We start from the raw sequence: 22,367 nt of genomic DNA on the forward strand, positions 1-22,367 counted from the left end.
GAACTTTTCTAAGTACCGAAAACGTCAAAAATTTTCTAAGTTCCGAAAACTTCTGAGTCTTTTCAAAGTACCGAAAAAGGCAGAACGTCAGAAATTTACTAAGTGCCGAAAACTTCCGAGTCTTTTCAAAGTACCGAAAAAGGCAGAAATTTTCTAAGTACCGAAATCAACAGAATTTTCCTAAGTACCGAAATGAACAGAATTTTTCTAAGTACCGAAATCATCAGAATTTTTCTAAGTACCGAAAACGTCAGAAATTTTCTAAGTACCGAAAACTTCTGAGTCTTTTCAAAGTACCGAAAAAGGCAGAACGTCAGAAATTTACTAAGTGCCGAAAACTTCCGAGTCTTTTCAAAGTACCGAAAAAAGCAGAAATTTTCTAAGTACCGAAATCAACGGAATTTTTCTAAGTACCGAAATCGACAGAATTTTTCTAAGTTCCGAAATCAACAGAATTTTTCTAAGTACCGAAATCGGAAGCATTTTTCTAAGTACCGAAATCAAAAGAATTTTTCTAAGTACCGAAATCGACAGTATTTTTCGAAGTACTGAAATCAACAGAATTTTTCTAAGTACCGAAATCGGCAGAATTTTTCTAAGTACCGAAAACTTCTGAATGTTTAATAAGTATCGAAATCGTAAGAATTTTTCTAAGTACCGAAAAGGTCAGAAATTTTCTAAGTACCGAAAACGTCAGAAATTTTCTAAGTACCGAAATCATCAGAATTTTTCTAAGTACCGAAAACGTCAGAAATTTTCTAAATACCGAAAACTTCTGAGTCTTTTCAAAGTACCGAAAAAGGCAGAACGTCAGAAATTTACTAAGTGCCGAAAACTTCCGAGTCTTTTCAAAGTACCGAAAAAAGCAGAAATTTTCTAAGTACCGAAATCGACAGAATTTTTCTAAGTTCCGAAATCAACAGAATTTTTCTAAGTACCGAAATCGGAAGCATTTTTCTAAGTAACGAAATCAAAAGAATTTTTCTAAGTACCGAAATCGACAGTATTTTTCGAAGTACTGAAATCAACAGAATTTTTCTAAGTACCGAAATCGGCAGAATTTTTCTAAGTACCGAAAACTTCTGAATGTTTAATAAGTATCGAAATCGTAAGAATTTTTCTAAGTACCGAAAAGGTCAGAAATTTTCTAAGTACCGAAAACGTCAGAAATTTTCTAAGTACCGAAATCATCAGAATTTTTCTAAGTACCGAAAACGTCAGAAATTTTCTAAGTACCGAAAACTTCTGAGTCTTTTCAAAGTACCGAAAAAGGCTGAACGTCAGAAATTTACTAAGTGCGAAATACTTCCGAGTCTTTTCAAAGTACCGAAAAAAGCAGAAATTTTCTAAGTACCGAAATCAACAGAATTTTTCTAAGTACCGAAATCGACAGAATTTTTCTAAGTTCCGAAATCAACAGAATTTTTCTAAGTACCGAAATGAACAGAATTTTTCTAAGTACCGAAATCAACAGAATTTTTCTAAGTACCGAAAACGTCAGAAATTTTCTAAGTACCGAAAACTTCTGAGTCTTTTCAAAGCACCGAAAAAGGCAGAACGTCAGAAATTTACTAAGTGCCGAAAACTTCCGAGTCTTTTCAAAGTACCGAAAAAGGCAGAAATTTTCTAAGTACCGAAATCAACAGAATTTTTCTAAGTACCGAAATCAACAGAATTTTTCTAAGTACCGAAATCATCAGAATTTTTCTAAGTACCGAAAACGTCAGAAATTTTCTTAGTACCGAAAACTTCTGAGTCTTTTCAAAGTACCGAAAAAGGCAGAACGTCAGAAATTTACTAAGTGCCGAAAACTTCTGAGTCTTTTCAAAGTACCGAAAAAGGCAGAAATTTTCTAAGTTCCGAAAACGTCAGATATTTTCTAAGTACCGAAAAGGTCAGAAATTTTCTAAGTACCGAAAAAGGCAGAAATTTTCTAAGTACCGAAATCAACAGAATTTTTCTAAGTACCGAAATCGACAGAATTTTTCTAAGTACCGAAAACTTCTGAATGTTTAATAAGTATCGAAATCGTAAGAATTTTTCTAAGTACCGAAAAGGTCAGAAATTTTCTAAGTACCGAAAACGTCAGAAATTTTCTAAGTACCGAAATCATCAGAATTTTTCTAAGTACCGAAAACGTCAAAAATTTTCTAAGTACCGAAAACTTCTGAGTCTTTTCAAAGAACCGAAAAAGGCAGAACGTCAGAAATTTACTAAGTGCCAAATACTTCCGAGTCTTTTCAAAGTACCGAAAAAAGCAGAAATTTTCTAAGTACCGAAATCAACAGAATTTTTCTAAGTACCGAAATCGACAGAATTTTTCTAAGTTCCGAAATCAACAGAATTTTTCTAAGTACCGAAATCGGAAGCATTTTTCTAAGTACCGAAATCAACAGAATTTTTCTAAGTACCGAAATCGACAGAATTTTTCTAAGTACCGAAAACTTCTGAATGTTTAATAAGTATCGAAATCGTAAGAATTTTTCTAAGTACCGAAAAGGTCAGAAATTTTCTAAGTACCGAAAACGTCAGAAATTTTCTAAGTACCGAAATCATCAGAATTTTTCTAAGTACCGAAAACGTCAGAAATTTTCTAAGTACCGAAAACTTCTGAGTCTTTTCAAAGTACCGAAAAAGGCAGAACGTCAGAAATTTACTAAGTGCCAAATACTTCCGAGTCTTTTCAAAGTACCGAAAAAAGCAGAAATTTTCTAAGTACCGAAATCAACAGAATTTTTCTAAGTACCGAAATCGACAGAATTTTTCTAAGTTCCGAAATCAACAGAATTTTTCTAAGTACCGAAATCGGAAGCATTTTTCTAAGTACCGAAATCAAAAGAATTTTTCTAAGTACCGAAATCGACAGTATTTTTCGAAGTACCGAAAACTTCTGAATGTTTAATAAGTATCGAAATCGTAAGAATTTTTCTAAGTACCGAAAAGGTCAGAAATTTTCTAAGTACCGAAAACGTCAGAAATTTTCTAAGTACCGAAATCATCAGAATTTTTCTAAGTACCGAAAACGTCTGAAATTTTCTAAGTTCCGAAAACGTCAGATATTTTCTAAGTACCGAAAACGTCAGAAATTTTCTAAGGACAGAAAAGGTCAGAATTTTTCTAAGTACCGAAATCGACAGAATTTTTCTAAGTACCGAAATCATCAGAATTTTTCTAAGTACCGAAAACTTCTGAGTCTTTTCAAAGTACCGAAAAAGGCAGAACGTCAGAAATTTACTAAGTGCCGAAAACTTCCGAGTCTTTTCAAAGTACCGAAAAAGGCAGAAATTTTCTAAGTACCGAAATCAACAGAATTTTTCTAAGTACCGAAATGAACAGAATTTTTCTAAGTACCGAAATCAACAGAATTTTTCTAAGTACCGAAAACGTCAGAAATTTTCTAAGTACCGAAAACTTCTGAGTCTTTTCAAAGCACCGAAAAAGGCAGAACGTCAGAAATTTACTAAGTGCCGAAAACTTCCGAGTCTTTTCAAAGTACCGAAAAAGGCAGAAATTTTCTAAGTACCGAAATCAACAGAATTTTTCTAAGTACCGAAATCAACAGAATTTTTCTAAGTACCGAAATCATCAGAATTTTTCTAAGTACCGAAAACGTCAGAAATTTTCTAAGTACCGAAAACTTCTGAGTCTTTTCAAAGTACCGAAAAAGGCAGAACGTCAGAAATTTACTAAGTGCCGAAAACTTCCGAGTCTTTTCAAAGTACCGAAAAAAGCAGAAATTTTCTAAGTACCGAAATCAACAGAATTTTTCTAAGTACCGAAATCGACAGAATTTTTCTAAGTTCCGAAATCAACAGAATTTTTCTAAGTACCGAAATGAACAGAATTTTTCTAAGTACCGAAATCAACAGAATTTTTCTAAGTACCGAAAACGTCAGAAATTTTCTAAGTACCGAAAACTTCTGAGTCTTTTCAAAGCACCGAAAAAGGCAGAACGTCAGAAATTTACTAAGTGCCGAAAACTTCCGAGTCTTTTCAAAGTACCGAAAAAGGCAGAAATTTTCTAAGTACCGAAATCAACAGAATTTTTCTAAGTACCGAAATCAACAGAATTTTTCTAAGTACCGAAATCATCAGAATTTTTCTAGGTACCGAAAACGTCAGAAATTTTCTTAGTACCGAAAACTTCTGAGTCTTTTCAATGTACCGAAAAAGGCAGAACGTCAGAAATTTACTAAGTGCCGAAAACTTCTGAGTCTTTTCAAAGTACCGAAAAAGGCAGAAATTTTCTAAGTTCCGAAAACGTCAGATATTTTCTAAGTACCGAAAAGGTCAGAAATTTTCTAAGTACCGAAAAAGGCAGAAATTTTCTAAGTACCGAAATCAACAGAATTTTTCTAAGTACCGAAATCGACAGAATTTTTTTAGTACCGAAAACTTCTGAATGTTTAATAAGTATCGAAATCGTAAGAATTTTTCTAAGTACCGAAAAGGTCAGAAATTTTCTAAGTACCGAAAACGTCAGAAATTTTCTAAGTACCGAAATCATCAGAATTTTTCTAAGTACCGAAAACGTCAAAAATTTTCTAAGTACCGAAAACTTCTGAGTCTTTTCAAAGAACCGAAAAAGGCAGAACGTCAGAAATTTACTAAGTACCTAAAACTTCCGAGTCTTTTCAAAGTACCGAAATCGTCAGAATTTTTCTAAGTACCGAAATCAACACAATTTTTCTAAGTACCGAAATCGACAGAATTTTTCTAAGAACCGAAACCAACAGAATTTTTCTAAGTACCGAAAACGTCAGAAATGTTCTAAGTACCGAAGACTTCTGAATGTTTTCTAAGTACCGAAATCGACAGAATATTTCTAAGTACTGAAAACGTCTGATAGTTTCTAAGTACCGAAAAGGTCAGACATTTTCTAAGTACCGAAATCAGCAGAATTTTTCTAAGTATCGAAATCGGCAGAATTTTTCTAAGTACCGAAATCGTCAGAATTTTTCTAAGTACCGAAATCATCAGAATTTTTCTAAGTACCGAAAACGTCAGAAATTTTCTAAGTACCGAAAACTTCTGAGTCTTTTCAAAGTACCGAAAAAGGCAGAACGTCAGAAATTTACTAAGTGCCGAAAACTTCCGAGTCTTTTCAAAGTACCGAAAAAGGCAGAAATTTTCTAAGTACCGAAATCAACAGAATTTTCCTAAGTACCGAAATGAACAGAATTTTTCTAAGTACCGAAATCATCAGAATTTTTCTAAGTACCGAAAACGTCAGAAATTTTCTAAGTACCGAAAACTTCTGAGTCTTTTCAAAGTACCGAAAAAGGCAGAACGTCAGAAATTTACTAAGTGCCGAAAACTTCCGAGTCTTTTCAAAGTACCGAAAAAAGCAGAAATTTTCTAAGTACCGAAATCAACGGAATTTTTCTAAGTACCGAAATCGACAGAATTTTTCTAAGTTCCGAAATCAACAGAATTTTTCTAAGTACCGAAATCGGAAGCATTTTTCTAAGTACCGAAATCAAAAGAATTTTTCTAAGTACAGAAATCGACAGTATTTTTCGAAGTACTGAAATCAACAGAATTTTTCTAAGTACCGAAATCGGCAGAATTTTTCTAAGTACCGAAAACTTCTGAATGTTTAATAAGTATCGAAATCGTAAGAATTTTTCTAAGTACCGAAAAGGTCAGAAATTTTCTAAGTACCGAAAACGTCAGAAATTTTCTAAGTACCGAAATCATCAGAATTTTTCTAACTACCGAAAACGTCAGAAATTTTCTAAGTTCCGAAAACGTCAGATATTTTCTAAGTACCGAAAAGGTCAGAAATTTTCTAAGTACCGAAAAAGGCAGAAATTTTCTAAGTACCGAAAACTTCTGAAAGTTTTCTAAGTACCGAAAACGTCAGAAATTTTCAAAGGACAGAAAAGGTCAGAATTTTTCTAAGTACCGAAATCGACAGAATTTTTCTAAGTACCGAAATCATCAGAATTTTTCTAAGTACCGAAAACGTCAGAAATTTTCTAAGTACCGAAAACTTCTGAGTCTTTTCAAAGTACCGAAAAAGGCAGAACGTCCGAAATTTACTAAGTGCCGAAAACTTCCGAGTCTTTTCAAAGTACCGAAAAAGGCAGAAATTTTCTAAGTACCGAAATCAACAGAATTTTTCTAAGTACCGAAATGAACAGAATTTTTCTAAGTACCGAAATCAACAGAATTTTTCTAAGTACCGAAAACGTCAGAAATTTTCTAAGTACCGAAAACTTCTGAGTCTTTTCAAAGCACCGAAAAAGGCAGAACGTCAGAAATTTACTAAGTGCCGAAAACTTCCGAGTCTTTTCAAAGTACCGAAAAAGGCAGAAATTTTCTAAGTACCGAAAAAGGCAGAAATTTTCTAAGTACCGAAATCAACAGAATTTTTCTAAGTACCGAAATCATCAGAATTTTTCTAAGTACCGAAAACGTCAAAAATTTTCTAAGTTCCGAAAACTTCTGAGTCTTTTCAAAGTACCGAAAAAGGCAGAACGTCAGAAATTTACTAAGTGCCGAAAACTTCCGAGTCTTTTCAAAGTACCGAAAAAGGCAGAAATTTTCTAAGTACCGAAATCAACAGAATTTTCCTAAGTACCGAAATGAACAGAATTTTTCTAAGTACCGAAATCATCAGAATTTTTCTAAGTACCGAAAACGTCAGAAATTTTCTAAGTACCGAAAACTTCTGAGTCTTTTCAAAGTACCGAAAAAGGCAGAACGTCAGAAATTTACTAAGTGCCGAAAACTTCCGAGTCTTTTCAAAGTACCGAAAAAAGCAGAAATTTTCTAAGTACCGAAATCAACGGAATTTTTCTAAGTACCGAAATCGACAGAATTTTTCTAAGTTCCGAAATCAACAGAATTTTTCTAAGTACCGAAATCGGAAGCATTTTTCTAAGTACCGAAATCAAAAGAATTTTTCTAAGTACCGAAATCGACAGTATTTTTCGAAGTACTGAAATCAACAGAATTTTTCTAAGTACCGAAATCGGCAGAATTTTTCTAAGTACCGAAAACTTCTGAATGTTTAATAAGTATCGAAATCGTAAGAATTTTTCTAAGTACCGAAAAGGTCAGAAATTTTCTAAGTACCGAAAACGTCAGAAATTTTCTAAGTACCGAAATCATCAGAATTTTTCTAAGTACCGAAAACGTCAGAAATTTTCTAAGTACCGAAAACTTCTGAGTCTTTTCAAAGTACCGAAAAAGGCTGAACGTCAGAAATTTAATAAGTGCGAAATACTTCCGAGTCTTTTCAAAGTACCGAAAAAAGCAGAAATTTTCTAAGTACCGAAAACGTCAGAAATTTTCTAAGTACCGAAAACTTCTGAGTCTTTTCAAAGTACCGAAAAAGGCTGAACGTCAGAAATTTACTAAGTGCGAAATACTTCCGAGTCTTTTCAAAGTACCGAAAAAAGCAGAAATTTTCTAAGTACCGAAATCAACAGAATTTTTCTAAGTACCGAAATCGACAGAATTTTTCTAAGTTCCGAAATCAACAGAATTTTTCTAAGTACCGAAATGAACAGAATTTTTCTAAGTACCGAAATCAACAGAATTTTTCTAAGTACCGAAAACGTCAGAAATTTTCTAAGTACCGAAAACTTCTGAGTCTTTTCAAAGCACCGAAAAAGGCAGAACGTCAGAAATTTACTAAGTGCCGAAAACTTCCGAGTCTTTTCAAAGTACCGAAAAAGGCAGAAATTTTCTAAGTACCGAAATCAACAGAATTTTTCTAAGTACCGAAATCAACAGAATTTTTCTAAGTACCGAAATCATCAGAATTTTTCTAAGTACCGAAAACGTCAGAAATTTTCTTAGTACCGAAAACTTCTGAGTCTTTTCAAAGTACCGAAAAAGGCAGAACGTCAGAAATTTACTAAGTGCCGAAAACTTCTGAGTCTTTTCAAAGTACCGAAAAAGGCAGAAATTTTCTAAGTTCCGAAAACGTCAGATATTTTCTAAGTACCGAAAAGGTCAGAAATTTTCTAAGTACCGAAAAAGGCAGAAATTTTCTAAGTACCGAAATCAACAGAATTTTTCTAAGTACCGAAATCGACAGAATTTTTCTAAGTACCGAAAACTTCTGAATGTTTAATAAGTATCGAAATCGTAAGAATTTTTCTAAGTACCGAAAAGGTCAGAAATTTTCTAAGTACCGAAAACGTCAGAAATTTTCTAAGTACCGAAATCATCAGAATTTTTCTAAGTACCGAAAACGTCAAAAATTTTCTAAGTACCGAAAACTTCTGAGTCTTTTCAAAGAACCGAAAAAGGCAGAACGTCAGAAATTTACTAAGTGCCAAATACTTCCGAGTCTTTTCAAAGTACCGAAAAAAGCAGAAATTTTCTAAGTACCGAAATCAACAGAATTTTTCTAAGTACCGAAATCGACAGAATTTTTCTAAGTTCCGAAATCAACAGAATTTTTCTAAGTACCGAAATCGGAAGCATTTTTCTAAGTACCGAAATCAACAGAATTTTTCTAAGTACCGAAATCGACAGAATTTTTCTAAGTACCGAAAACTTCTGAATGTTTAATAAGTATCGAAATCGTAAGAATTTTTCTAAGTACCGAAAAGGTCAGAAATTTTCTAAGTACCGAAAACGTCAGAAATTTTCTAAGTACCGAAATCATCAGAATTTTTCTAAGTACCGAAAACGTCAGAAATTTTCTAAGTACCGAAAACTTCTGAGTCTTTTCAAAGTACCGAAAAAGGCAGAACGTCAGAAATTTACTAAGTGCCAAATACTTCCGAGTCTTTTCAAAGTACCGAAAAAAGCAGAAATTTTCTAAGTACCGAAATCAACAGAATTTTTCTAAGTACCGAAATCGACAGAATTTTTCTAAGTTCCGAAATCAACAGAATTTTTCTAAGTACCGAAATCGGAAGCATTTTTCTAAGTACCGAAATCAAAAGAATTTTTCTAAGTACCGAAATCGACAGTATTTTTCGAAGTACCGAAAACTTCTGAATGTTTAATAAGTATCGAAATCGTAAGAATTTTTCTAAGTACCGAAAAGGTCAGAAATTTTCTAAGTACCGAAAACGTCAGAAATTTTCTAAGTACCGAAATCATCAGAATTTTTCTAAGTACCGAAAACGTCTGAAATTTTCTAAGTTCCGAAAACGTCAGATATTTTCTAAGTACCGAAAACGTCAGAAATTTTCTAAGGACAGAAAAGGTCAGAATTTTTCTAAGTACCGAAATCGACAGAATTTTTCTAAGTACCGAAATCATCAGAATTTTTCTAAGTACCGAAAACTTCTGAGTCTTTTCAAAGTACCGAAAAAGGCAGAACGTCAGAAATTTACTAAGTGCCGAAAACTTCCGAGTCTTTTCAAAGTACCGAAAAAGGCAGAAATTTTCTAAGTACCGAAATCAACAGAATTTTTCTAAGTACCGAAATGAACAGAATTTTTCTAAGTACCGAAATCAACAGAATTTTTCTAAGTACCGAAAACGTCAGAAATTTTCTAAGTACCGAAAACTTCTGAGTCTTTTCAAAGCACCGAAAAAGGCAGAACGTCAGAAATTTACTAAGTGCCGAAAACTTCCGAGTCTTTTCAAAGTACCGAAAAAGGCAGAAATTTTCTAAGTACCGAAATCAACAGAATTTTTCTAAGTACCGAAATCAACAGAATTTTTCTAAGTACCGAAATCATCAGAATTTTTCTAAGTACCGAAAACGTCAGAAATTTTCTAAGTACCGAAAACTTCTGAGTCTTTTCAAAGTACCGAAAAAGGCAGAACGTCAGAAATTTACTAAGTGCCGAAAACTTCCGAGTCTTTTCAAAGTACCGAAAAAAGCAGAAATTTTCTAAGTACCGAAATCAACAGAATTTTTCTAAGTACCGAAATCGACAGAATTTTTCTAAGTTCCGAAATCAACAGAATTTTTCTAAGTACCGAAATGAACAGAATTTTTCTAAGTACCGAAATCAACAGAATTTTTCTAAGTACCGAAAACGTCAGAAATTTTCTAAGTACCGAAAACTTCTGAGTCTTTTCAAAGCACCGAAAAAGGCAGAACGTCAGAAATTTACTAAGTGCCGAAAACTTCCGAGTCTTTTCAAAGTACCGAAAAAGGCAGAAATTTTCTAAGTACCGAAATCAACAGAATTTTTCTAAGTACCGAAATCAACAGAATTTTTCTAAGTACCGAAATCATCAGAATTTTTCTAGGTACCGAAAACGTCAGAAATTTTCTTAGTACCGAAAACTTCTGAGTCTTTTCAATGTACCGAAAAAGGCAGAACGTCAGAAATTTACTAAGTGCCGAAAACTTCTGAGTCTTTTCAAAGTACCGAAAAAGGCAGAAATTTTCTAAGTTCCGAAAACGTCAGATATTTTCTAAGTACCGAAAAGGTCAGAAATTTTCTAAGTACCGAAAAAGGCAGAAATTTTCTAAGTACCGAAATCAACAGAATTTTTCTAAGTACCGAAATCGACAGAATTTTTTTAGTACCGAAAACTTCTGAATGTTTAATAAGTATCGAAATCGTAAGAATTTTTCTAAGTACCGAAAAGGTCAGAAATTTTCTAAGTACCGAAAACGTCAGAAATTTTCTAAGTACCGAAATCATCAGAATTTTTCTAAGTACCGAAAACGTCAAAAATTTTCTAAGTACCGAAAACTTCTGAGTCTTTTCAAAGAACCGAAAAAGGCAGAACGTCAGAAATTTACTAAGTACCTAAAACTTCCGAGTCTTTTCAAAGTACCGAAATCGTCAGAATTTTTCTAAGTACCGAAATCAACACAATTTTTCTAAGTACCGAAATCGACAGAATTTTTCTAAGAACCGAAACCAACAGAATTTTTCTAAGTACCGAAAACGTCAGAAATGTTCTAAGTACCGAAGACTTCTGAATGTTTTCTAAGTACCGAAATCGACAGAATATTTCTAAGTACTGAAAACGTCTGATAGTTTCTAAGTACCGAAAAGGTCAGACATTTTCTAAGTACCGAAATCAGCAGAATTTTTCTAAGTATCGAAATCGGCAGAATTTTTCTAAGTACCGAAATCGTCAGAATTTTTCTAAGTACCGAAATCATCAGAATTTTTCTAAGTACCGAAAACGTCAGAAATTTTCTAAGTACCGAAAACTTCTGAGTCTTTTCAAAGTACCGAAAAAGGCAGAACGTCAGAAATTTACTAAGTGCCGAAAACTTCCGAGTCTTTTCAAAGTACCGAAAAAGGCAGAAATTTTCTAAGTACCGAAATCAACAGAATTTTCCTAAGTACCGAAATGAACAGAATTTTTCTAAGTACCGAAATCATCAGAATTTTTCTAAGTACCGAAAACGTCAGAAATTTTCTAAGTACCGAAAACTTCTGAGTCTTTTCAAAGTACCGAAAAAGGCAGAACGTCAGAAATTTACTAAGTGCCGAAAACTTCCGAGTCTTTTCAAAGTACCGAAAAAAGCAGAAATTTTCTAAGTACCGAAATCAACGGAATTTTTCTAAGTACCGAAATCGACAGAATTTTTCTAAGTTCCGAAATCAACAGAATTTTTCTAAGTACCGAAATCGGAAGCATTTTTCTAAGTACCGAAATCAAAAGAATTTTTCTAAGTACAGAAATCGACAGTATTTTTCGAAGTACTGAAATCAACAGAATTTTTCTAAGTACCGAAATCGGCAGAATTTTTCTAAGTACCGAAAACTTCTGAATGTTTAATAAGTATCGAAATCGTAAGAATTTTTCTAAGTACCGAAAAGGTCAGAAATTTTCTAAGTACCGAAAACGTCAGAAATTTTCTAAGTACCGAAATCATCAGAATTTTTCTAACTACCGAAAACGTCAGAAATTTTCTAAGTTCCGAAAACGTCAGATATTTTCTAAGTACCGAAAAGGTCAGAAATTTTCTAAGTACCGAAAAAGGCAGAAATTTTCTAAGTACCGAAAACTTCTGAAAGTTTTCTAAGTACCGAAAACGTCAGAAATTTTCAAAGGACAGAAAAGGTCAGAATTTTTCTAAGTACCGAAATCGACAGAATTTTTCTAAGTACCGAAATCATCAGAATTTTTCTAAGTACCGAAAACGTCAGAAATTTTCTAAGTACCGAAAACTTCTGAGTCTTTTCAAAGTACCGAAAAAGGCAGAACGTCCGAAATTTACTAAGTGCCGAAAACTTCCGAGTCTTTTCAAAGTACCGAAAAAGGCAGAAATTTTCTAAGTACCGAAATCAACAGAATTTTTCTAAGTACCGAAATGAACAGAATTTTTCTAAGTACCGAAATCAACAGAATTTTTCTAAGTACCGAAAACGTCAGAAATTTTCTAAGTACCGAAAACTTCTGAGTCTTTTCAAAGCACCGAAAAAGGCAGAACGTCAGAAATTTACTAAGTGCCGAAAACTTCCGAGTCTTTTCAAAGTACCGAAAAAGGCAGAAATTTTCTAAGTACCGAAAAAGGCAGAAATTTTCTAAGTACCGAAATCAACAGAATTTTTCTAAGTACCGAAATCATCAGAATTTTTCTAAGTACCGAAAACGTCAAAAATTTTCTAAGTTCCGAAAACTTCTGAGTCTTTTCAAAGTACCGAAAAAGGCAGAACGTCAGAAATTTACTAAGTGCCGAAAACTTCCGAGTCTTTTCAAAGTACCGAAAAAGGCAGAAATTTTCTAAGTACCGAAATCAACAGAATTTTCCTAAGTACCGAAATGAACAGAATTTTTCTAAGTACCGAAATCATCAGAATTTTTCTAAGTACCGAAAACGTCAGAAATTTTCTAAGTACCGAAAACTTCTGAGTCTTTTCAAAGTACCGAAAAAGGCAGAACGTCAGAAATTTACTAAGTGCCGAAAACTTCCGAGTCTTTTCAAAGTACCGAAAAAAGCAGAAATTTTCTAAGTACCGAAATCAACGGAATTTTTCTAAGTACCGAAATCGACAGAATTTTTCTAAGTTCCGAAATCAACAGAATTTTTCTAAGTACCGAAATCGGAAGCATTTTTCTAAGTACCGAAATCAAAAGAATTTTTCTAAGTACCGAAATCGACAGTATTTTTCGAAGTACTGAAATCAACAGAATTTTTCTAAGTACCGAAATCGGCAGAATTTTTCTAAGTACCGAAAACTTCTGAATGTTTAATAAGTATCGAAATCGTAAGAATTTTTCTAAGTACCGAAAAGGTCAGAAATTTTCTAAGTACCGAAAACGTCAGAAATTTTCTAAGTACCGAAATCATCAGAATTTTTCTAAGTACCGAAAACGTCAGAAATTTTCTAAGTTCCGAAAATGTCAGATATTTTCTAAGTACCGAAAAGGTCAGAAATTTTCTAAGTACCGAAAAAGGCAGAAATTTTCTAAGTACCGAAAACTTCTGAAAGTTTTCTAAGTACCGAAAACGTCAGAAATTTTCTAAGGACAGAAAAGGTCAGAATTTTTCTAAGTACCGAAATCGACAGAATTTTTCTAAGTACCGAAATCATCAGAATTTTTCTAAGTACCGAAAACGTCAGAAATTTTCTAAGTACCGAAAACTTCCGAGTCTTTTCAAAGTACCGAAAAAGGCAGAACGTCAGAAATTTACTAAGTGCCGAAAACTTTCGAGTCTTTTCAAAGTACCGAAAAAAGCAGAAATTTTCTAAGTACCGAAATCAACAGAATTTTTCTAAGTACCGAAATCGACAGAATTTTTCTAAGTTCCGAAATCAACAGAATTTTTCTAAGTACCGAATTCGGAAGCATTTTTCTAAGTACCGAAATCAAAAGAATTTTTCTAAGTACCGAAATCGACAGTATTTTTCGAAGTACTGAAATCAACAGAATTTTTCTAAGTACCGAAATCGGCAGAATTTTTCTAAGTACCGAAAACTTCTGAATGTTTAATAAGTATCGAAATCGTAAGAATTTTTCTAAGTACCGAAAAGGTCAGAAATTTTCTAAGTACCGAAAACGTCAGAAATTTTCTAAGTACCGAAATCATCAGAATTTTTCTAAGTACCGAAAACGTCAGAAATTTTCTTAGTACCGAAAACTTCTGAGTCTTTTCAAAGTACCGAAAAAGGCAGAACGTCAGAAATTTACTAAGTGCCGAAAACTTCTAAGTCTTTTCAAAGTACCGAAAAAGGCAGAAATTTTCTAAGTTCCGAAAACGTCAGATATTTTCTAAGTACCGAAAAGGTCAGAAATTTTCTAAGTACCGAAAAAGGCAGAAATTTTCTAAGTACCGAAATCAACAGAATTTTTCTAAGTACCGAAATCGACAGAATTTTTCTAAGTACCGAAAACTTCTGAATGTTTAATAAGTATCGAAATCGTAAGAATTTTTCTAAGTACCGAAAAGGTCAGAAATTTTCTAAGTACCGAAAACGTCAGAAATTTTCTAAGTACCGAAATCATCAGAATTTTTCTAAGTACCGTAAACGTCAAAAATTTTCTAAGTACCGAAAACTTCTGAGTCTTTTCAAAGAACCGAAAAAGGCAGAACGTCAGAAATTTACTAAGTACCTAAAACTTCCGAGTCTTTTCAAAGTACCGAAATCGTCAGAATTTTTCTAAGTACCGAAATCAACACAATTTTTCTAAGTACCGAAATCGACAGAATTTTTCTAAGAACCGAAACCAACAGAATTTTTCTAAGTACCGAAAACGTCAGAAATTTTCTAAGTACCGAAGACTTCTGAATGTTTTCTAAGTACCGAAATCGACAGAATATTTCTAAGTACTGAAAACGTCTGATATTTTCAAAGTACCGAAAAGGTCAGACATTTTCTAAGTACCGAAATCAGCAGAATTTTTCTAAGTATCGAAATCGGCAGAATTTTTCTAAGTACCGAAATCGTCAGAATTTTTCTAAGTACCGAAATCATCAGAATTTTTCTAAGTACCGAAAACGTCAGAAATTTTCTAAGTACCGAAAACTTCTGAGTCTTTTCAAAGTACCGAAAAAGGCAGAACGTCAGAAATTTACTAAGTGCCGAAAACTTCTGAGTCTTTTCAAAGTACCGAAAAAGGCAGAACGTCAGAAATTTACTAAGTGCCGAAAACTTCCGAGTCTTTTCAAAGTACCGAAAAAAGCAGAAATTTTCTAAGTACCGAAATCAACGGAATTTTTCTAAGTACCGAAATCGACAGAATTTTTCTAAGTACCGAAATCATCAGAATTTTTCTAAGTACCGAAAACGTCAGAAATTTTCTAAGTACCGAAAACTTCTGAGTCTTTTCAAAGTACCGAAAAAGGCAGAACGTCAGAAATTTACTAAGTGCCGAAAACTTCCGAGTCTTTTCAAAGTACCGAAAAACGCAGAAATTTTCTAAGTACCAAAATCAACAGAATTTTTCTAAGTACCGAAAACGTCAGAAATTTTCTAAGTTCCGAAAATGTCAGATATTTTCTAAGTACCGAAAAGGTCAGAAATTTTCTAAGTACCGAAAAAGGCAGAAATTTTCTAAGTACCGAAAACTTCTGAAAGTTTTCTAAGTACCGAAAACGTCAGAAATTTTCTAAGGACAGAAAAGGTCAGAATTTTTCTAAGTACCGAAATCGACAGAATTTTTCTAAGTACCGAAATCATCAGAATTTTTCTAAGTACCGAAAACGTCAGAAATTTTCTAAGTACCGAAAACTTCCGAGTCTTTTCAAAGTACCGAAAAAGGCAGAACGTCAGAAATTTACTAAGTGCCGAAAACTTTCGAGTCTTTTCAAAGTACCGAAAAAAGCAGAAATTTTCTAAGTACCGAAATCAACAGAATTTTTCTAAGTACCGAAATCGACAGAATTTTTCTAAGTTCCGAAATCAACAGAATTTTTCTAAGTACCGAATTCGGAAGCATTTTTCTAAGTACCGAAATCAAAAGAATTTTTCTAAGTACCGAAATCGACAGTATTTTTCGAAGTACTGAAATCAACAGAATTTTTCTAAGTACCGAAATCGGCAGAATTTTTCTAAGTACCGAAAACTTCTGAATGTTTAATAAGTATCGAAATCGTAAGAATTTTTCTAAGTACCGAAAAGGTCAGAAATTTTCTAAGTACCGAAAACGTCAGAAATTTTCTAAGTACCGAAATCATCAGAATTTTTCTAAGTACCGAAAACGTCAGAAATTTTCTTAGTACCGAAAACTTCTGAGTCTTTTCAAAGTACCGAAAAAGGCAGAACGTCAGAAATTTACTAAGTGCCGAAAACTTCTAAGTCTTTTCAAAGTACCGAAAAAGGCAGAAATTTTCTAAGTTCCGAAAACGTCAGATATTTTCTAAGTACCGAAAAGGTCAGAAATTTTCTAAGTACCGAAAAAGGCAGAAATTTTCTAAGTACCGAAATCAACAGAATTTTTCTAAGTACCGAAATCGACAGAATTTTTCTAAGTACCGAAAACTTCTGAATGTTTAATAAGTATCGAAATCGTAAGAATTTTTCTAAGTACCGAAAAGGTCAGAAATTTTCTAAGTACCGAAAACGTCAGAAATTTTCTAAGTACCGAAAACTTCTGAGTCTTTTCAAAGAACCGAAAAAGGCAGAACGTCAGAAATTTACTAAGTACCTAAAACTTCCGAGTCTTTTCAAAGTACCGAAATCGTCAGAATTTTTCTAAGTACCGAAATCAACACAATTTTTCTAAGTACCGAAATCGACAGAATTTTTCTAAGAACCGAAACCAACAGAATTTTTCTAAGTACCGAAAACGTCAGAAATTTTCTAAGTACCGAAGACTTCTGAATGTTTTCTAAGTACCGAAATCGACAGAATATTTCTAAGTACTGAAAACGTCTGATATTTTCAAAGTACCGAAAAGGTCAGACATTTTCTAAGTACCGAAATCAGCAGAATTTTTCTAAGTATCGAAATCGGCAGAATTTTTCTAAGTACCGAAATCGTCAGAATTTTTCTAAGTACCGAAATCATCAGAATTTTTCTAAGTACCGAAAACGTCAGAAATTTTCTAAGTACCGAAAACTTCTGAGTCTTTTCAAAGTACCGAAAAAGGCAGAACGTCAGAAATTTACTAAGTGCCGAAAACTTCTGAGTCTTTTCAAAGTACCGAAAAAGGCAGAACGTCAGAAATTTACTAAGTGCCGAAAACTTCCGAGTCTTTTCAAAGTACCGAAAAAAGCAGAAATTTTCTAAGTACCGAAATCAACGGAATTTTTCTAAGTACCGAAATCGACAGAATTTTTCTAAGTACCGAAATCATCAGAATTTTTCTAAGTACCGAAAACGTCAGAAATTTTCTAAGTACCGAAAACTTCTGAGTCTTTTCAAAGTACCGAAAAAGGCAGAACGTCAGAAATTTACTAAGTGCCGAAAACTTCCGAGTCTTTTCAAAGTACCGAAAAACGCAGAAATTTTCTAAGTACCAAAATCAACAGAATTTTTCTAAGTACCGAAATGAACAGAATTTTTCTAAGTACCGAAATCAACAGAATTTTTCTAAGTACCGAAAACGTCAGAAATTTTCTAAGTACCGAAAACTTCTGAGTCTTTTCAAAGCACCGAAAAAGGCAGAACGTCAGAAATTTACTAAGTGCCGAAAACTTCCGAGTCTTTTCAAAGTACCGAAAAAGGCAGAAATTTTCTAAGTACCGAAATCAACAGAATTTTTCTAAGTACCGAATTCAACAGAATTTTTCTAAGTACCGAAATCATCAGAATTTTTCTAAGTACCGAAAACGTCAGAAATTTTCTAAGTTCCGAAAACTTCTGAGTCTTTTCAAAGTACCGAAAAAGGCAGAACGTCAGAAATTTACTAAGTGCCGAAAACTTCCGAGTCTTTTCAAAGTACCGAAAAAAGCAGAAATTTTCTAAGTACCGAAATCAACAGAATTTTTCTAAGTACCGAAATCGGAAGCATTTTTCTAAGTACCGAAATCAAAAGAATTTTTCTAAGTACCGAAATCGACAGTATTTTTCGAAGTACTGAAATCAACAGAATTTTTCTAAGTACCGAAATCGACAGAATTTTTCTAAGTACCGAAAACTTCTGAATGTTTAATAAGTATCGAAATCGTAAGAATTTTTCTAAGTACCGAAATCGTCAGAATTTTTCTAAGTACCGAAATCATCAGAATTTTTCTAAGTACCGAAAACGTCAGAAATTTTCTAAGTACCGAAAACTTCTGAGTCTTTTCAAAGTACCGAAAAAGGCAGAACGTCAGAAATTTACTAAGTGCCGAAAACTTCTGAGTCTTTTCAAAGTACCGAAAAAGGCAGAACGTCAGAAATTTACTAAGTGCCGAAAACTTCCGAGTCTTTTCAAAGTACCGAAAAAAGCAGAAATTTTCTAAGTACCGAAATCAACGGAATTTTTCTAAGTACCGAAATCGACAGAATTTTTCTAAGTACCGAAATCATCAGAATTTTTCTAAGTACCGAAAACGTCAGAAATTTTCTAAGTACCGAAAACTTCTGAGTCTTTTCAAAGTACCGAAAAAGGCAGAACGTCAGAAATTTACTAAGTGCCGAAAACTTCCGAGTCTTTTCAAAGTACCGAAAAAGGCAGAAATTTTCTAAGTACCAAAATCAACAGAATTTTTCTAAGTACCGAAATGAACAGAATTTTTCTAAGTACCGAAATCAACAGAATTTTTCTAAGTACCGAAAACGTCAGAAATTTTCTAAGTACCGAAAACTTCTGAGTCTTTTCAAAGCACCGAAAAAGGCAGAACGTCAGAAATTTACTAAGTGCCGAAAACTTCCGAGTCTTTTCAAAGTACCGAAAAAGGCAGAAATTTTCTAAGTACCGAAATCAACAGAATTTTTCTAAGTACCGAATTCAACAGAATTTTTCTAAGTACCGAAATCATCAGAAATTTTCTAAGTACCGAAAACGTCAGAAATTTTCTAAGTTCCGAAAACTTCTGAGTCTTTTCAAAGTACCGAAAAAGGCAGAACGTCAGAAATTTACTAAGTGCCGAAAACTTCCGAGTCTTTTCAAAGTACCGAAAAAAGCAGAAATTTTCTAAGTACCGAAATCAACAGAATTTTTCTAAGTACCGAAATCGGAAGCATTTTTCTAAGTACCGAAATCAAAAGATTTTTTCTAAGTACCGAAATCGACAGTATTTTTCGAAGTACTGAAATCAACAGAATTTTTCTAAGTACCGAAAACGTCAGAAATTTTCTTAGTACCGAAAACTTCTGAGTCTTTTCAAAGTACCGAAAAAGGCAGAACGTCAGAAATTTACTAAGTGCCGAAAACGTCAGAAATTTTCTAAGTACCGAAATCATCAGAATTTTTCTAAGTACCGAAAACGTCAGAAATTTTCTTAGTACCGAAAACTTCTGAGTCTTTTCAAAGTACCGAAAAAGGCAGAACGTCAGAAATTTACTAAGTGCCGAAAACTTCTGAGTCTTTTCAAAGTACCGAAAAAGGCAGAAATTTTCTAAGTTCCGAAAACGTCAGGTATTTTCTAAGTACCGAAAAGGTCAGAAATTTTCTAAGTACCGAAAAAGGCAGAAATTTTCTAAGTACCGAAATCAACAGAATTTTTCTAAGTACCGAAATCGACAGAATTTTTCTAAGTACCGAAAACTTCTGAATGTTTAATAAGTATCGAAATCGTAAGAATTTTTCTAAGTACCGAAAAGGTCAGAAATTTTCTAAGTACCGAAAACGTCAGAAATTTTCTAAGTACCGAAATCATCAGAATTTTTCTAAGTACCGAAAACGTCAAAAATTTTCTAAGTACCGAAAACTTCTGAGTCTTTTCAAAGAACCGAAAAAGGCAGAACGTCAGAAATTTACTAAGTACCTAAAACTTCCGAGTCTTTTCAAAGTACCGAAATCGTCAGAATTTTTCTAAGTACCGAAATCAACACAATTTTTCTAAGTACCGAAATCGACAGAATTTTTCTAAGAACCGAAACCAACAGAATTTTTCTAAGTACCGAAAACGTCAGAAATTTTCTAAGTACCGAAGACTTCTGAATGTTTTCAAAGTACCGAAATCGACAGAATATTTCTAAGTACTGAAAACGTCTGATATTTTCTAAGTACCGAAAAGGTCAGACATTTTCTAAGTACCGAAATCAGCAGAATTTTTCTAAGTATCGAAATCGGCAGAATTTTTCTAAGTACCGAAATCGTCAGAATTTTTCTAAGTACCGAAATCATCAGAATTTTTCTAAGTACCGAAAACGTCAGAAATTTTCTAAGTACCGAAAACGTCAGAAATTTTCTAAGTACCGAAAACTTCTGAGTCTTTTCAAAGTACCGAAAAAGGCAGAACGTCAGAAATTTACTAAGTGCCGAAAACTTCCGAGTCTTTTCAAAGTACCGAAAAAGGCAGAAATTTTCTAAGTACCGAAATCAACAGAATTTTCCTAAGTACCGAAATGAACAGAATTTTTCTAAGTACCGAAATCATCAGAATTTTTCTAAGTACCGAAAACGTCAGAAATTTTCTAAGTACCGAAAACTTCTGAGTCTTTTCAAAGTACTGAAAAAGGCAGAACGTCAGAAATTTACTAAGTGCCGAAAACTTCCGAGTCTTTTCAAAGTACCGAAAAAAGCAGAAATTTTCTAAGTACCGAAATCAACGGAATTTTTCTAAGTACCGAAATCGACAGTATTTTTCGAAGTACTGAAATCAACAGAATTTTTCTAAGTACCGAAATCGGCAGAATTTTTCTAAGTACCGAAAACTTCTGAATGTTTAATAAGTATCGAAATCGTAAGAATTTTTCTAAGTACCGAAAAGGTCAGAAATTTTCTATGTACCGAAAACGTCAGAAATTTTCTAAGTACCGAAATCATCAGAATTTTTCTAAGTACCGAAAACGTCAGAAATTTTCTAAGTTCCGAAAACGTCAGATATTTTCTAAGTACCGAAAAGGTCAGAAATTTTCTAAGTACCGAAAAAGGCAGAAATTTTCTAAGTACCGAAAACGTCAGAAATTTTCTAAGTACCGAAAACTTCTGAGTCTTTTCAAAGTACCGAAAAAGGCAGAACGTCAGAAATTTACTAAGTGCCGAAAACTTCCGAGTCTTTTCAAAGTACCGAAAAAGGCAGAAATTTTCTAAGTACCGAAATCAACAGAATTTTTCTAAGTACCGAAATGAACAGAATTTTTCTAAGTACCGAAATCAACAGAATTTTTCTAAGTACCGAAAACGTCAGAAATTTTCTAAGTACCGAAAACTTCTGAGTCTTTTCAAAGCACCGAAAAAGGCAGAACGTCAGAAATTTACTAAGTGCCGAAAACTTCCGAGTCTTTTCAATGTACCGAAAAAAGCAGAAATTTTCTAAGTACCGAAATCAACAGAATTTTTCTAAGTACCGAAATCGACAGAATTTTTCTAAGTTCCGAAATCAACAGAATTTTTCTAAGTACCGAAATCGGAAGCATTTTTTTAAGTACCGAAATCAAAAGAATTTTTCTAAGTACCGAAATCGACAGAATATTTCTAAGTACCGAAAACTTCTGAATGTTTAATAAGTATCGAAATCGTAAGAATTTTTCTAAGTACCGAAAAGGTCAGAAATTTTCTAAGTACCGAAAACGTCAGAAATTTTCTAAGTACCGAAATCATCAGAATTTTTCTAAGTACCGAAAACGTCAGAAATTTTCTTAGTACCGAAAACTTCTGAGTCTTTTCAAAGTACCGAAGAAGGCAGAACGTCAGAAATTTGCTAAGTGCCGAAAACTTCTGAGTCTTTTCAAAGTACCGAAAAAGGCAGAAATTTTCTAAGTTCCGAAAACGTCAGATATTTTCTAAGTACCGAAAAGGTCAGAAATTTTCTAAGTACCGAAAAAGGCAGAAATTTTCTAAGTACCGAAATCAACAGAATTTTTCTAAGTACCGAAATCAACACAATTTTTCTAAGTACCGAAATCGACAGAATTTTTCTAAGAACCGAAACCAACAGAATTTTTCTAAGTACCGAAAACGTCAGAAACTTTCTAAGTACCGAAGACTTCTGAATGTTTTCTAAGTACCGAAATCGACAGAATATTTCTAAGTACTGAAAACGTCTGATATTTTCTAAGTACCGAAAAGGTCAGACATTTTCTAAGTACCGAAATCAGCAGAATTTTTCTAAGTATCGAAATCGGCAGAATTTTTCTAAGTACCGAAATCGTCAAAATTTTTCTAAGTACCGAAATCATCAGAATTTTTCTAAGTACCGAAAACGTCAGAAATTTTCTAAGTACCGAAAACTTCTGAGTCTTTTCAAAGTACCGAAAAAGGCAGAACGTCAGAAATTTACTAAGTGCCGAAAACTTCCGAGTCTTTTCAAAGTACCGAAAAAGGGAGAAATTTTCTAAGTACCGAAATCAACAGAATTTTCCTAAGTACCGAAATGAACAGAATTTTTCTAAGTACCGAAATCATCAGAATTTTTCTAAGTACCGAAAACGTCAGAAATTTTCTAAGTACCGAAAACTTCTGAGTCTTTTCAAAGTACCGAAAAAGGC

Source organism: Parasteatoda tepidariorum, chromosome 9 (genome assembly GCF_982258835.1).
Source record: "Parasteatoda tepidariorum strain Cologne lab strain chromosome 9, Ptep-v5.0, whole genome shotgun sequence".
Taxonomy (NCBI): domain Eukaryota; kingdom Metazoa; phylum Arthropoda; class Arachnida; order Araneae; family Theridiidae; genus Parasteatoda; species Parasteatoda tepidariorum.